At 38.7% G+C, this 16550-nt stretch overlaps 1 protein-coding gene and 1 long non-coding RNA gene across 3 annotated transcripts in view; one reads left to right on the top strand and one right to left on the bottom strand.

Moving 5' to 3' along the window:
* The window catches only part of chst8 (carbohydrate (N-acetylgalactosamine 4-0) sulfotransferase 8), a 409028-nt gene that overhangs the window by 338587 nt on the left and 53891 nt on the right, over positions 1-16550 (top strand). The window lies entirely within an intron of this gene.
* LOC112847047 (uncharacterized) lies at positions 5739-6765 on the bottom strand. The gene is made up of 2 exons (XR_003220358.1): positions 6445-6765; positions 5739-6119 (listed from the first exon to the last, which is right to left on the bottom strand). It is a non-coding gene; the product is annotated as an uncharacterized LOC112847047 (long non-coding RNA).

The raw sequence follows: 16550 nt of genomic DNA, 5'->3' as shown, positions 1-16550 counted from the left end.
ATGTGTTGTCTTGTGTAGTTAGTGTGTAGTGTTGTGGATAGTTTTGTGTTGTGTGTCAGAACAATGAGGCGACTGCTGTCTCCAGGTAGAAACGGGAGTGATACACCTGCTGCTGTCAGACCTGCAGGTATCAGGCTGTGATGTTCTCCTGTATAGTGGACAGAAATGATTTTTTTGGAGTGGCACAAATAATTTGTGTGGCATCTTATTGAAGAACAGCTGATTGTTCTTTAAATAGTTTGAAATGGTTATTTAAAAAAAGGGTAAAAGGTAAATGGATGCAAATAACTTTGTTGTTTGCAAAACTTGTGCATAGGATTTTAAAATTGACAATTAATATTTGCATTTGAAGTTATGAAATATGATTCATTAAACATGTTTATGGTTGTTACAGTAAAAATATAACTTTTTCTACTGTGATTTTATGTTTTTTGTCTGATTTTAGATCAATTCTGGTTATACAGTATGACAAAATGAGAACATAACTGTAAATTCAGGCACGTGAGGTTGCGCTAAAAAGAATGATACCAAACAAGGCAAAGTAAATAGTTTTTAAAGGTAAAATGTGGAGAGAAAATCAAGAGTAGTAAAAAAATGGCCAATTATACCCTGGACCCCAGAGGGTTAAACGTTCTTTGTTTTTTTTTTAAGTAACGCAATAGTTACTTTTCCAAGTAATTAATTACTTTTAGAATATTGTAACTCAGTTACTAACTCAGTTACTTTTTTGAAGTAGTAACTAGTAACTATAATTGAATTACTATTTCAAAGTAACTTGCCCAACACTGCTCTTGGATGAATGGATGACAGGGTGCTACAGCAGAGGCTTTCATATGATTAATGCCAGATATTCATGGACTCATGCAGGGTTTAATTTTTACTGAATGAATGTTAAATATCCAAATCCAGCTGTGTGGGTCTTTGTGCTGTCACTGTGAAATGTGGACTGTGCACCCCGCAGCTATGCAGGAGTTTCTTAAGGTGTCGCTTCAGAGACGTCTATAGCTTGGACACATAGTATTTGCACACTGTTATAATGATTATTTCTTTGCATCTCTGCAGTGTTTTATGATTAAATAAAAATCAAGTGCAAAACCCTTGAAATTGATCCAGTGGTTTGTGGTTAAAAAATAGCAGTTTTATAAGCTGAGGTTGTCCATTTTCTGACTTTCTTTATATTCTGATAGTTTGTAACAATCTGAAGTGCAAGAAGAATTGTGAAGTAATTTTAAAATATTCTTCCTAATTTGGGAACAACACCAGCTGCTTCCATGTCTTGCATTAATATTTTAAGAACTTCTCTGCTTATTGACAATTGTTCCTCGGATAATTATATTATCTCTGTTTGTACGATACGACGAAGGGAAAAACAGGGTACCTTTTTGAAAGTCTTTTAACATTTATTGTCTTATTTATTTTTGCAAAATAGATGCATTATACTCTGTGCTTTTTCAAAGACAATGACACTTGGGGTTCAAATGAAAGCACTGGGGTGTAACATTATTGGACATTATGAAGATATTAACAAATTGTTGAGAAAGAAAAAAGAAAGCAAGCAGAAGAAAACGAGAGTAATAAACAAGATCACAATGATATATGGGAATATGACAGTAAATACTAAATATTAAACATTATGGTGCAGCACGTGAGATTGACAGCGCACAGTGTGCTTTGAGGTAGGAGCCAAAAAGGGTGTAGTTTGTGTGTGTGATCACCCGTGTGTACACCTGTGAGCATGAACGCGCTTGTTTTTAAAAGGTTCCTTCATGTAATGATCTGCTAGAGGGTGTGGGGGGCCACTGCCCCAACCTGTGATCTTGTTTATTACTCTCGTCTTCTTCTGCTTGCTTTCTTTTTTCTTTCTCAACAGGTGATCCAGGTGATCGATATGTATTTTTTGTCTGCTTATTCTGTTGGTTTTTGTTTTTTGCCCTTTTCCCCCGTCCCTCTTCTCAGGTTTTTTTTTTCTTTCCCTCTTTCTTTCTCCCCTTTCTTTCCACCAGTCAAGTCTGTCCCGTATTCAGCAAGTGAAAATAAAATAAACAATAAAAGGTGAATCAGATGGACCATTACGGCAAGGCTGGGATGGTCCATTTGGTAAAGTAAATCCGTTGGGCATCTTTCTTTGCCTTTAGACAATAATTCTGATGGCAAAAGAACCAAACGGGACAGGTTAAAAAAAAACAACAAAAAAAAACAAAAAAACCCCCCAAATTGTACAGTTATGAGTGTTTTGATATCTATATATAAATTTGGATGCACAGAAATGCCTGAAAGCAGTGGAATAAAGGAATAAAAAGATTTCAGATGATAAATTCAGGGGGTCCGTCTAGCCATCCATCCATTTTTAGCATTAATTAAAATAAAGTCATGCAAGACTCAAATGCAACGTCAAGAATAAAACACAGTGAGACATGGTCAAAGAAAGAAAGTATAAGAAGTCCCACGATATGAGCAAATGTATGTAAGGAGATACTGTAGCAGAAAGGCAGCTTCACATCTTCGCCATGTTGGCGATGACTGGAACGAAAAAACAGACAAACAAGAGCTTTAAGCTTTTCTGCAAATACTTTTCATGTGTTTGTGTTTGCACATATCTTTTATCTTCTTTACTGTCAGACAGTTAAACACCAGCGAGGCTGCAGCTGAAAGAACAAACGAGAAATGTCTTTTAAACATTACTTTAATGAAATGCTCAATAATGATGAATCAGATTCTCCTGCATCTTCAGAAAGTAAAAATAAAATAAAAGTAAACTTACTGAAAGTAAAAAAAAGAAAAAAGGGTGAAAACTAGCGTATGTGGATAAATCTGGTATATTTACACGATGAATTCAATACACATTCATATCTGACTCTGCTGCTTTGTCAACAGCGGCTGTGTTGCTTCCAGTCAGTATCACGTGCTGAGCTCTTGTGCCCTCCTCCTCCTTTGCATCCTTTCAACATTTTCATGTACAAAAATGTTGATGTACAAAATCTGCCATAAAAATCCTCATACAACAATATTGTTTTTTGCTTCTTTTTTCATAAATGACTCATCATCATCATAATCATCTTTGTTTAGATGCAAGAAGAATCATATAGAAATGAAAAAGGTATAAATCTTCTGACCAAACCTGCTGGGACTGTGTGAGGTCCTGAGGCTAAGAGTAAGGATTTATCCACAGGAGAGCTGCGTTCTTACAAACCATCCCACTGTGTAAACCTGACATCTGTGGAACAGCTGAGCTGTATGATGTGTACAAGGACACAAAACATTATTTACCATCAGATCCCGAGCCCTCCATGTGTTAATCAAGAAACTGCTGCTGTGCTACTTCCATAAATAATGAATAAATTAGGAGCTAAAGCTGAAAGGACAGTTTATTTGTACCATCTTCATGTCAACACATTCAAGAACATCACAGATGAAAGAAACATTAAAAACTTCCACACTACATAAAGCAAGAAAAATAATTTTTCTTTCAGGTGGTTTCAGAAAAACAAAAACATCAAACAGCTCCAAGACTCTCTTTGAAAGAACTAAAAACCTTTATTCTCATGGTCCAATCATGAGTGAACTCCCCGATGAAGCCTTGTGTGCTAAAACATGTCAGAGTTTTAAAGGTTAAACATGAGTTTCCAAAACGTTTTGCTGGAGAACAATGAACTATTTGACTGAGTTTCAATTATTTACAGACGAGCAAAACCAGGAGAGAGAAAAAAGGACAAAACTGACTCAGTAAAACGACAGAAAGTAAGATCCCATGTAAATCTGTATTATGTAGAAGTTCAGCCCAGCAACCAGTTCAGTTCAACCAGGGCTCTAGAGTGCGACCAATTTGGTCGCAAATGCGACCAAATTTTTCAGTGGTACGACTAAAAAAAAAATATTTGGTTGCACCTGTGCGACCAAATATTTTCAGATAACAAAAAAAAAAAAAAAAAAAAAAAAAATCTCTGCAACTCTCCGTGTGCCAACAACAGACACACATTATGCCCCTATCATGGACTAAACCAATCAGAGATAGGCAGGGGCGGACCTCTCTGATTGGCCGTGGTCCAGTTGAAAGTGCAGGTGGAAGAGAGAGGTGAGTAGCTTGAATAAAGTGATATCAATTCATTAACGGATTCCACACAAAGACGTAAACACAGAGCAGACCCGACGCATCAGAATCAGCTTTGTTTTTCTCGGCTTTCTCACCCGACGGCCCGAACACGGACACGCTGTCGGAGCTTAGCGACTCTGATGCGTCGGGTCCGCTGTGTTTCCGTCTTTTTTGCGCTGATTCTGAGCTGCAGGTTTTGTCTCTCCAACCAAAATTCGCCGAGCCAGCAGCAAAAGAAGCAGCAAACTACGCTTCACATTTGATCAATGTTGTCATGAATTCCCTCTGACTTTTGCTGTTTTGCTTCCACCACGATAAAAATCACACTTCATGCACAGCTCTCCCTCTCTCTCTCTCTCTCTGTACTTCAAGAACAGTTTCCCGTCTCAAATCTCTGTTTTCTGCATTATCCATTCGCTTATTACCCACCAGTCTACCGTTGTTTACAGCGCTGTCGGCCGCTGTCTTTTTCTTTTCTTTTTCTTTTTTCACTTAAATGACCTCGGACAAGAAAGCCTAATTTCTGCTGTTCAATACTGAAGAAATTTAAACTTCTTAAAATTATGCAAAATTGCAGAATATTTTTAAGGTTATCTGCTGTAAAACGCCAGACCAGGAAAATCTCCTTCATGTTTTTCTGTGTTTTATTCTCAGTTACTTTCACACAAAGGCATCTGCTGTGATGTTCACAATTCTGATGAAGTCTCATGTGTATCAGTACTGATAAATGATCAGAATTATAATATTTCTGACTGTCTGAGGCTAAATTGAATCGACTCAGGACTTTGAGAACCGGAATCGAATGGATTATAGAAATCAATGATGATACCCAGCCCTAGTGAGAAGCCTAGGCCTGACAGAAGTGGATGTAGCTGTGGGTAATAAGAAAACATGAAAAGAACTATTGATAACTTTTGTGTTAAGGACTGATCCGTCTGAAATTCATAGCCAGCTCTGACATGGTGCCATCAATCTTTGAATGCTGAAAAAGCACAGTGTATCCAGGAAATACATTATATGCTGCAATAAATGCACTGCCCAAGTGTCCCCACTGCCTTTCAGCAGCAGGCAGCAGCAAACAGGTCGTCAGAGGCCGAGATGATGATTAAGTTTAACATTTTCTACAATATTGAAAAAGCAATTTAAACACAAGTTTGTTAGATAATAATTTAGAAATGAATATTGTCTGTATGGACTTCCCCCCCCAAAGAAAGTGCACATGTAAAACTGCGGTGTTAAGCGATGCGGTTGAAAAATTTGAGTGCGCCTAACTTTTGTGCCGGTACGCCTAACTTTTTAAAGTTAGGCGTACCGGTGTGCCCATGTCAAAAAGCTAGTCTAGAGCCCTGTCAACACAAGTTTAAATGATTCTATCTGAACTCTGTGGAGCCTGATCTCAAGCTTTTTGAGTCTGACACTGAAACCAGAGGATCTTTCTGTCTCTTCAGATTCACTGTGATCCAGTGATGGGAGTGATTTCAGCCCTTAGTGATCACGCTGATGTTTGCACAGAGCAGACAATGAGGTGAATGTTTTGGCACATTGGTAACAGTGAAACAGTTTATTAGTAACGTGGGATCGTTTGTGTTCAGAGTATGAATTGAGATTCCTGAAGCTCTTGTCACACTGGTCACAGCTGTAGTTTCTATCCATGTGTGCACGTTCATGCTTGTTACGATGATATGATTGTGAGAAGCTTCTGTCACAGTGTCTGCACTTGTATGGTTTCTCTCCTGTGTGGACTCGTTTGTGTGATTTAAGCTGACCTGCAGTGGTGAAGGATGACCCACACTGATCACAGAGGTGCTTTTTAACCCCACTGTGAATCAGTTCATGTCGTTTTAATCCACCTGATGTGGTGAAGCTTCTCCCACATTCTTTGCAGTTTGTCTCCAGTGTGTCTACGTTGATGTCTTTTTAGGGTCAATTGCCATTTGAAAGTTTTTCCACACAGGTCGCAATGAAACTCTTTCCCACCACCACAGTGATGACAGGGTTGAGAACTGGATCCTTCTGTGTCGCTCTGCTTCTAAACAAAGACACAAAGACAGTGTAAGTCAGTCCTTCAACATTTTTATCCTGAACGTCGCCTGAAATAAAGAGCATCTCTGCAGACGTCCAATTACATTTTACTGTTTCAGTTAACACACTCAGTTTACTGGGCTGCAATAACTACAATACTACCACCATAATACTACAGTAATACTAAAATCATAACTGACATGAAAATCTGAATAATCACTCAGAGCTGCTTTTGCATGCAGTAGAATTGCTAACATGCTAACACAGTTTAATGAGCAGAGTTGTTCCAAACAGTCAGGCTAAAATGACAAGATAACAATATAAATACATACCTCACAGTAACTGCACTTGTAGAGTCTCTTTCTGGTGTGGATCTGTTGGTGTCGTCTCAGGCTAAGTGGAGATTTAAAAGTCTTCTCACACAGGTCACATTTATAAGGTCGTTCCTCAGTGTGGGTAAACATGTGTTGTTGTAACTCTGTGTGAGTTATAAACTCTTTGCCACACTGTTCACAGCAGTACACATCATGTCTGGTGTGAATGCGTAGGTGTGTATTTCGGTGCCCTCTCTGGCTGAAAGTTTTTCCACAGATGTCACAGCTGTACGCCTTAATTCCAGAGTGGGTAACTAGATGACTCTGTAAGCTGCTACTTTGAGTAAAAGCTCTGCCACACTGATCACAGCTGTACGCTTTAACTCCACTGTGGATGAGTTGGTGTTGTTTTAGGGAAAGCTTCCAGGAAAAAGACTTTCCACACAAGTCACAGCTGAACGGTCTCTCTCCAGTGTGGATGATCTGATGCTGTTTTAGTGTAGACTTCACAGTAAAATCCTTCCCACACTCGTCACAGGTGTATGTTTTCTCTCTCTTTCTTCTGTGAGGTTTGTCGGCCTCCTGAGAGCGCTGACTTCTCGCTCCATGTTGGTCCTGCAGTGACAGAGATACAAACAGAGGCAGTGAGTGAAATGCAGTCGTGGAACAAACTGAACCTTCAAACTCCCTCCATTAACACTAGTTTTAAACCTGAAGGTGGAGCGTGGCACCAAACACCTTAAAGGTCTCTTATCCCCACCTGCTGGTAGTTCTAACACATTACATCCAACCTGGTGTTAAAAATAATTCATGACTGTTTAAACACTAAAATCATGCCCATCCCTCCTGATTGTACACACACACACACACACACACACACACACAGTTGTTGTTTGTAATACATATTTCTATAATTTAGATCTATACATAATTATTCAGTGATATTAAATCCTATGTTTGTTTGTTTATTCAAAAGGAACCCCATTAGCTTCCACAACAGATGTTGCTCGTCTTCCGTCAAATATAATCACATAAAATATTACACAATAAAGTGGATTCAAAATATCCACATAATTTGGCTCTTACATCTACAGTGAGGTTTCACAATTAAAATATAAGCAATCAATAACAACAATAATATCAATGACATTGATATTTGTGTAATGTGCATCAAAAACAAATCATCTCTTACAATATTACAACAACTAAAAGTTCTGTAAATCGGCTTTTAAATGTTCATTGAAGTTTTGAATAGTTGCTAATTCTCTAATTTTATGAGGCTTGAAAGTTGCTCTAAATAAAAGTTTTACAAAAAGTTACTTTTAACTCGAGCATTTACTAAATTGCAGTTTGTTGAAAATCGTGTAATATGATTATGTATTTCATCTGGATACTGCAGCTGAGCAGAAATAAATGTGGTGTGTTTAACAGAATTGCGTTCTTTATAACTACAAGTAAGCCATAGAATATTTTAGCCTGTACAGGAAGCCAAGAAAGTTGATAATGTATTTTATCAATGTTAGTATTAGAGATGGCACGATGCCAGTTTTTAATGTCCAATACCGATTCCGATATCATATGGATATCTGCTGATACCGATATGAATCCGATATGGCGTTTTTTGTAATCAATAAAACTGTTTTTTAAATAAATATCTTGCTGCATTTTGTATAAGTTCATACTCAAGTTTTAAAAACAAGACACTAAAGCTATTCCGTTATACCAAATGAGCCCTTTCCAGGGCTCGCAAAATTTCAAAATCCCTGGTAGCCCTTCGGGCAGGCACTCTTTAGTTTTTGGTAGCCCAAAATAAATTTAAGTAGCCCGAATAAAAAAGATTATTTTTATTGTATAATATTGTAAAGGAAACAAAACATCAATCAAAAAATTGTTAAAACACAAATTACAACAACTGTATAAACATTACAATCACCTCAAATATCTGGTTCTAATTAAACAGAAATTTCTGTGAACTTGTTAGAACTGTGTAAAACATGAATTAGTCTGTGTCAGATCCTGAATCTGAAATTTCCACTGAAGTCTCGGATGAGAAAATGCCACTCGACGTTGAGGGCATAGCATCTCCTTCATCAGCTTTCTCTTCCTGTGCATTGCCCTCCATTTCACTGCTCTTTGTTCTTGTCTGGGTTTTATGATCCAGGTGTCTTGAACCTTTTCCAGAAAACATCCAGAAACGAATCGACTTGTCAGGGCAAAAAGATTCAACTGTTTCCCCATTAATGGAGAGTTGCATGCAGTCATTCAATGTTTCAGGGTGTAGAGAGGTACGATGTGTTGTCTTCACTCGGTTCATGCAAGAAAATCCTCTCTCACAGATGGCTGTTGATGGACTAAGTGTCAGCATTAATTTCACCAGCAACAAGATATGAGAGAGATGTTCTGGATTCTCAGAGAGGAGATCTCTGTACAAGCAATCTACTTTGCGACCCCGGCGTTCTGCAAGCCGCACTTTTAGATCCATCCATTCTTGTGGAATTTTCTCTTTCTCTTCTGCATCTAGCAAACAGGCAAAATCTGTGACAAGATAATCCACCTCTTCATCCCCATAATTTGCTAGTTCTTCTCTGGGGTAGGGAAGAGTGGAAGGGTCAAAAACCTTGAAACAAGAAAGAGGCTTTTCATGGAGATTTTTAAATCTGTTGTCCATGTACTTGACTGTGTTGTCAATAATCTTCTGGATCTCTGCACCAAAGGTGTCTTTGTCTGTTCCCTCACCTCTTCTAGCAGGTCGCTGACTTTTTGTTAGCTGAGTTCCACAGTAGCAAATACTACCATCCTGGTTCGCTGTGAACTTTGTGTCCAAGGTTTTCTGATATTCTCCTGGTTTTGTTTTTAGGCTGAGTAAGCGTGATGTTGTGCTCTCAACTAACTGATTTGTTCGTGTGATGTTTAGGTTATCATGCTGAAAATCAGTAGAGCACTTGGATAAGATGGTACTGTAGTCCAACATGAAATGCAGGAAGCGAACAAATTTCTCAGTCTTCATCTCCTGCACCACCCCCTTAGCCTTGGCTGCATCCTCGGCTTTGACATCACTTCCTTCTGCCATGTTCTCCATATGAACAACAGTGGGAGTGTAATTTTTTTCCACAGCCTTTAGACATCTCAGCCGGCTTGGAAGCCACCGTGTGCTCTTCAGGCCACTGAAATGTGCCAGCCTCTCATTTAGCAGTTCACTTATTTCTGTCAGCTCTCTTCGCTTCTTTGGGGAATAGTAGTACATCTTAAAGATGGTTTTCAGTGTATCTTCAAATTTCACCAGGTACTCACAGCCTTTCACGCTATCCAGCACGGCTAGCTCTAGTTTGTGTGCCACACAGTGGATTGTTATGATGTGGGGTATCCTCTGTTTCAGTCTCCCAGCTACTCCTGTTTCTCACCCATCATCACTGCAGCACCATCAAAATTTGCACACACTACTTTCTTTTTCCATGTGTCTTCTCTGATACCCATGGTGTTCACTGCTTCATCAATAGCCTCTAAAATACCTGCAGCATTTGCACTCTTGACTGGCTGACATTTGATCATGTATGTGGATATGTCACCATTATCCCTCACATACCTGACGTGAACCAACTCCTGTTCTATTATACCAGTGTCTGTACTGCCATCTGCAAGAATGGATAAGAACCTGCTTTCTTGAATTTCCTTTTCAATCTGGTCTCTTGAAATTTGTGCTATTGCTCCAATAAACTCTCTGCAAGCATGGTCATTGAGGTAAGTGGAACCAAGATCTAGGCCATTTGCTTTCTGAAGTTTGCAAAGACTGCTAAATTTTGCCAGTGGTAGTTCAATCTTTGCAACGTAGTACGCAGTTCTAAACAGCTTTTTCAGGACTTCTTGTTGTGCTTGGTTTATTTTAGTATGGTTTTTGCAATTGGTGTTTGTTCTGGGACAGATGCTGCAGACTGAGCACCAATTCATTTCTTGTGATGCAGAGATTTCTCATGAGTTCTGATGGGGTCTTTCAGAACTGGTCAATTCAGAGTTGTCACTGGCTGAATAAAACATGGTGGAATCATTGGCATACCCAAGATTAACCCAAGACATATTGCAGATCGTTTGTGAAACTGAATAGAGAAGTGAGGCAGCTGCCTTGGGGTAGACCACAGTTCATGTCGCAGCTCTCGGAGAAATAAACATTATAATAAACCTTTTGCCGTCTTCCAGACAAATAACTTTCATCCAGCACAGAGCAGCTGGTGAAAATCGATAACATTTTAGTTTATCGATCAAAAGATCAAAATTTATCAAATCAAATGAGATTCGAAGTGCGTTTCTGAGATACCGACAAGGCCTCCCTTGCAAGTAAATCGATCGATCGCTGTTGCCTTGTTTTTCTCTGAACCATCTACATGTTCATTCCTTTTTCAGAATTTAAACCGGTTTCATTATCCCATCTCACTGATATAATAATGCACATGAAACCAACTATGTGCCCCTTGGATATGTTACCTACACCATTTCTCAGAGATGTGCTGAAGACAGTCGGCCCCAACATCCTTGCTATTGTAAATGGCAGTATCTCATATGGAACTGTTCCTGACTTGTTTAAACAAGCTGTTGTCCAGCCGCTTCTAAAAAAACCTGGTTTAGATCAGTCAGTTCTTGGCAATTTTAGACCAATCTCTAAGCTGCCTTTTTTGTCTAAGTTTCTTGAGAAGATTGTCCTCCACCAATTATCCTCATTCTTAGACACGCATAATATTCTGGAAAAATATCAGTCTGGTTTCAGTTCCTTCCACAGCACAGAATCTGCTCTACTGAAGGTGTTCAATGATGTGCTTCTAGCTGCTGATTCTGGAAAAAGTACAGTTTTAATCCTTTTAGACCTGAGCGTAGCATTTGACACTGTCGACCACACAATCCTATTAAACCGTCTAAAGACGTGTTGGCATTCAAGGCTCTGCTCTAAAATGGTTTGCCTCTTACCTAGAGAGCAGAACATATTCTGTGATGCTGGGTAACAAATACCCTTCTCCAGCTACACTCACTTGTGGAATACCTCAGGGCTCTGTTCTGGGCCTGGTCTTATTCTCCTTATATATGCTCCCATTAGGCTCCATTTTTCAGAAACACCAGGCCTCCCTTGCAAGTAAATCGATCGATCGCTGTTGCCTTGTTTTTCTTTCATGGGAATAAGTCCTGGAGACAGCGGGGTCTGAGTTTAGACCCAATAGGTTCAGTGAAGAAAAATGTCTGATCGTAACCTGAGGGGGGGTTTTACATTAAGAAAAGGCACCAAACATCAAACCAATTTAAGCCTAAACAGTAACACATGAAAGTAGAGCAGGGCGATATGACCAAAAATATTAACAGTGCAAATGGAATTTGCACTGTTAAATTTTTATATAACTTCAATACACATAAAAAACAGCTGCTTGTTTAAGTGAAAATACATTGATGGGTTTTTTAATAAAGTTGTGGAGTTGTAAAAGTATTTTGTCTCGCGTCAATTATATCGTCAGTTATATCATTATCGCAAATTTTCAAATGTATATCGTGATAAATATTTTTGGTCATATCGCCCTGCTCTGTCTGTCACCTTCTGTGTTGAGCTCATTGTTTTCTCTGTAGTGACTGAGCTGAGTCCAAGTAGCTGAAAATGTTCCTCTGCTGCTCCGTCAGACTCTTCTCCTCCTGCTGATCAGCTGTAACACAAAGCAGATCTTTGTTAGGCTCCACACTGCACTGAAGAGTCAAAGTGTCTCATATGTTCATCTGACAAGTAAAAGAACACATTTTTGCTTCCCGAGGTGGGAAACTTATTGGAAACACAAAAGGTTTAAGCACCGATACAAAATTTAGCAGTATAGCAGGAGAGACTGAGGCCTGTTATTAGAATCAAATGCCCAGTGGGCCGACACACCAATATACACACACACACACACACACACACACACACACACACATACATACATACATACATACATATATATAGAATAGAATAGTTTTTTATTGTCACTGTTACAAGAACAGTGAAAGGCAGTTTGGCATCTCTCCGTGTGTGGAGTACACAATAGCCTAAGTATTTACACAACAGCAGACAAATTTACATTTACACAAGAAAGATATGTACAAGTTATACATACACCTGCAAACATACATGCACATACATACATATATGTATATATACATATATGCATCCGTACATACATACACACACATATTTCCACATACACGCTTGCATCTATATACATACACATACATGCCATCTAACTAGCAGGTGCAATGTGAGGTGCAGTGTGATCAGTGATATTGCACATCTATCGATCGATCGATCGATGGATAGAGAGAAAGAGAGAGAGAGAGAGAGCCCTTTTGAATGTTGGCAAGTATGTGTATGTGGTGTTAAATAGGCCTATACTACTGCGCTTTGATGTCGCTCGTAAGGGTGAAACGTTTGAGAACCACTGCTACAGAACAATGGAGATTTCCGTTATATGGTAACACCTGCAACTCACGTGACGCCCAGAATTGTACAATACTGATGCTTGAGAGCGCGCGTGTGATGCAAGTATGTGTAGAGTGTTGAGCGCGTGATCAGTGGTGAGAAAAACAACTCACGAAACTGGACCTTTCTATACTCGTGGCTCACTTTCACTTCTAATCTATTCGTTTGCACACTTACACACAGCCAGCTGCTGTTTCCTGTTTTGCTACACTCTGGAGAGCCTCGCCTTTAACGGTCTTCTCTCACAGAGAGCAACAGAAAACTTCATTCAGAAAACTTCGAAAAACTCAAGATTGACTGAACTCAGTTCAAAGTTACCTTGGCACTTACCTTTAGATGTGAGAGGTAGTGATGGTCCGCTTGAAGCTTGTCACTACCCGATCCGTACCGGAAACCCGATCGGTACCCCGCATGCGCGAAAGGTGTCTACTTCCGGTCGAAGCGTTTTACGATAGTTACGGGTCAGAGTATCTCTTAAGATGTTAAGAATAATAAGCATCTCTTAAAATGTTTCCGATAATGAAACATTTAATATAATGTAGACAACAACAAAAAATTAAAAGATAGTGACGGATCAGGACTCCCCGATCTTTACTGCGCATGTGCAAAGTCGGACCGTACAAATCGAGAACTGACAGCGAAAACTAAATTGTATTTTTGTTACTATTGATGCTGCTGATAAATAAATTTGATTCCAAGTGTTTTTAACCCAGATTGTTAAAAAAAACACTTAGAATTTATTTATCAGCACCTTTCGCGGACTCGCTGTTTCGCTGATTTTTTTTTTTTCTTAACAGCACATTGTTTTGTGCGTTCTGATTGCTGTAGACCATTGTCAATCAATCTAGTGCCGTGTCTTCTGCACAGCAGCGGTCCCCATCACCCGGGCCCGTTTGGTATCGGGCCGCGAGAGTTGAGGCTCGGGTGTGAAGTGTATGATTTTCAGGGTTTTTAATCGTTAAGTCGGGTTCCCTGGGTCTTTTCCCGTGTTGTAGTCGTGTGTCTTATTTTGAAAGAACTATTTACGCGTTACTATAGCGACCAGAGAGCAGAGAGGAGGATGTTATTAGTGTGAATGCTTGTAAAAGCATTCACAGTATTGTTCTTCTAATCTTTATTAGTGTGAATGCTTGTAAAAGCATTCACAGTATTGTTGTTGTAATCTTTATTAGTGTGAATGCTTGTAAAAGCATTCACAGTATTGTTCTTCTAATCTTTATTAGTGTGAATGCTTGTAAAAGCATTCACAGTATTGTTCTTCTAATCTTTATTATTATTATTATATCATATTCCGTACGTTTTTTGGCATCTATCTCCTTCAAAACCGCTCAACTTAGAAAAACCATTCAAACACCGTTAGATTCCTCTTCTTTTGGACATGACTGCTTCTACTTTTCTCATTTATAACATTTATATTTTTAAAATTATTCAACTTTTTTCAACAAAAATTTCCCATGTATTTCAATGGGGAGACCCTTCAAATCCTCATTCAACTTACTCATTTTCAAACTGTATCTACTTCAACATACGTTGACATAGAGCCACCATTCAAACTTTAAAACGAAGACAAGACATTCAACTATTCAACTTGTATTTATCTTTTCAATATCTATTATAGTTTTTCTTCAGTTCCAGTTTAAGTTTCATGATGTTTTTTCAGCCGTTTCAGAGTTTATAATGGGTGTGTATGGGACGGAATGTTGGGGCTAGAGTGAGACAGCTCAACTGCCAGAGTGAGAGGAGCGAAAAAATTAATCTTAAAATATTTTTTAAAACTGCTGCTGTGTCCACAGCGTTTGCTCTACAGGTATGATTTTACCCTCAAAACGTAGCCATCGCTGTCCTCTTTCATCCAATGTGTTTACTATTGTACTAGGTGTTATGGTTCTTTCATAAATGTCACCAAAGCACAGCCTCCTCCCTCCAACTCCTCCATAGACTCTAATGTTAAAATGGCTCAGAAGGTTCGTTTGAAAATCAGAAGAGCATGGTGTTTTTACACTGTCACCACGTCCATATAATAAACTCCACAGGCATGAAAACTGAGAATTAGGTAGACTGGACATTGCTGCCGCTCACGGTGAAAGAATTTCGTCAATAGGACCTGTACTTTTCATTTGGGAGCGATTTGTTTCGACCTGACTTTTCTGTTCATTTTAAGCAGCAAAAGTGAGGTGCATGTCTGTGTGCGTGTGTATGGAGCCATTGGGTGCAGTCACTATAGCAACCAGGCTCACACCTGCCTGCCTAACGAGCTCTGTCTCTCACTGTGCCAAGATTCATCTTAAACACTTCTCTTTAAACTGCTGCTGTGTCCACAGTGTTTGCTCTACAGCCATCATTTTACCCTCAAAACGACGCCATCGTTGTTCTCTTTGCAACAACGTGACTTTGAAAGCTCAGACATTTAAACTTTTTAAACTGTGTATATCCAAGTGGAGGGATCACATTTTAGTAATTCAGTGATTTAAAGAATATGAAATTTTAATATTCATTCAGATGTTTTCTGACTTTAAATTTTCTTTTGTCATTTCTTAGGTTTTTCTAATTTCCATTTAAAACATTTTCAACTATTTTCCAACTTCTTCTCTGTGGATGTCAGCTTTTAGCAGTTCAGCACTTTTGTTTTCAGGCGAAAATTTCTGTATTTTTCATCTCATTCAAAATTTTTAACTTAAAATTCAGCAATTAATTCATTTCAGTGCATACATTCAGATTCAAGCATTCACACTGCAGTTTCTTCAGAAAATGCACTTTCTAGTTATTATTATTATATATTCCGTACGTTTTTTGGCATCTAATTCCTTCAAAACCGCTCAACTTAGAAAAACCATTCAAACACCTTTAGATTCCTCTTCTTTTGGACATGACTGCTTGTATTTTTCTCATTCATAACATTTATATTTTTAAAATTATTTAACTTTTTTCAACAAAAATTTCCCATGTATTTCAATGGGGAGACCCTTAAAATTCTCCTTCAACTTACTCATTTTTAAACTCGTATTACTTCCATATACGTTGACATAGAGCGATCATTCAAACTTTAAAACGAAGACAAGACATTCAACTATTCAACTTGTATTTATCTTTTCAATATCTGTTATACTTTTTCTTCAGTTCCAGTTTAAGTTTCATGATGTTTTTTCAGCCATTTCAGCGTTTATAATGGGTGTGTATGGGACGGAATGTTGGGGCTAGAGTGAGACAGCTCAACTGCTAGAGTGAGAGGAGCGAAAAAATTAATCTTAAAATCTTTTTTAAAACTGCTGCTGTGTCCGCAGCGTTTCCTCTACAGGTATGATTTTACCCTCAAAACGTAGCCATCGCTGTCCTCTTTCATCCAATGTGTTTACTATTGTGCTAGGTGTTATGGTTCTTTCATAAATGTCACCAAAGCACAGCCTCCTCCCTCCAACTCCTCCATAGACTCCAATGTTAAAATGGCTCAGAAAGTTCCTTTGAAAATCAGAAGAGCAGGCTGTCTTTACACTGTCACCACGTCCATATAATAAACTCCACAGGCATGAAAACTGAGAATTAGGTAGACTAGACATTGCTGCCGCTCACGGTGAAAGAATTTTGTCAATACGACTTATACTTTTCATTTGGGAGCGATTTGTTTCGGCCTGACTTTTCTGTTCATTTTAAG

Source organism: Oreochromis niloticus, linkage group LG1, assembly GCF_001858045.2.
Source record: "Oreochromis niloticus isolate F11D_XX linkage group LG1, O_niloticus_UMD_NMBU, whole genome shotgun sequence".
NCBI lineage: Eukaryota > Metazoa > Chordata > Actinopteri > Cichliformes > Cichlidae > Oreochromis > Oreochromis niloticus.
This window is presented reverse-complemented; position numbering and strand designations above follow the sequence as displayed.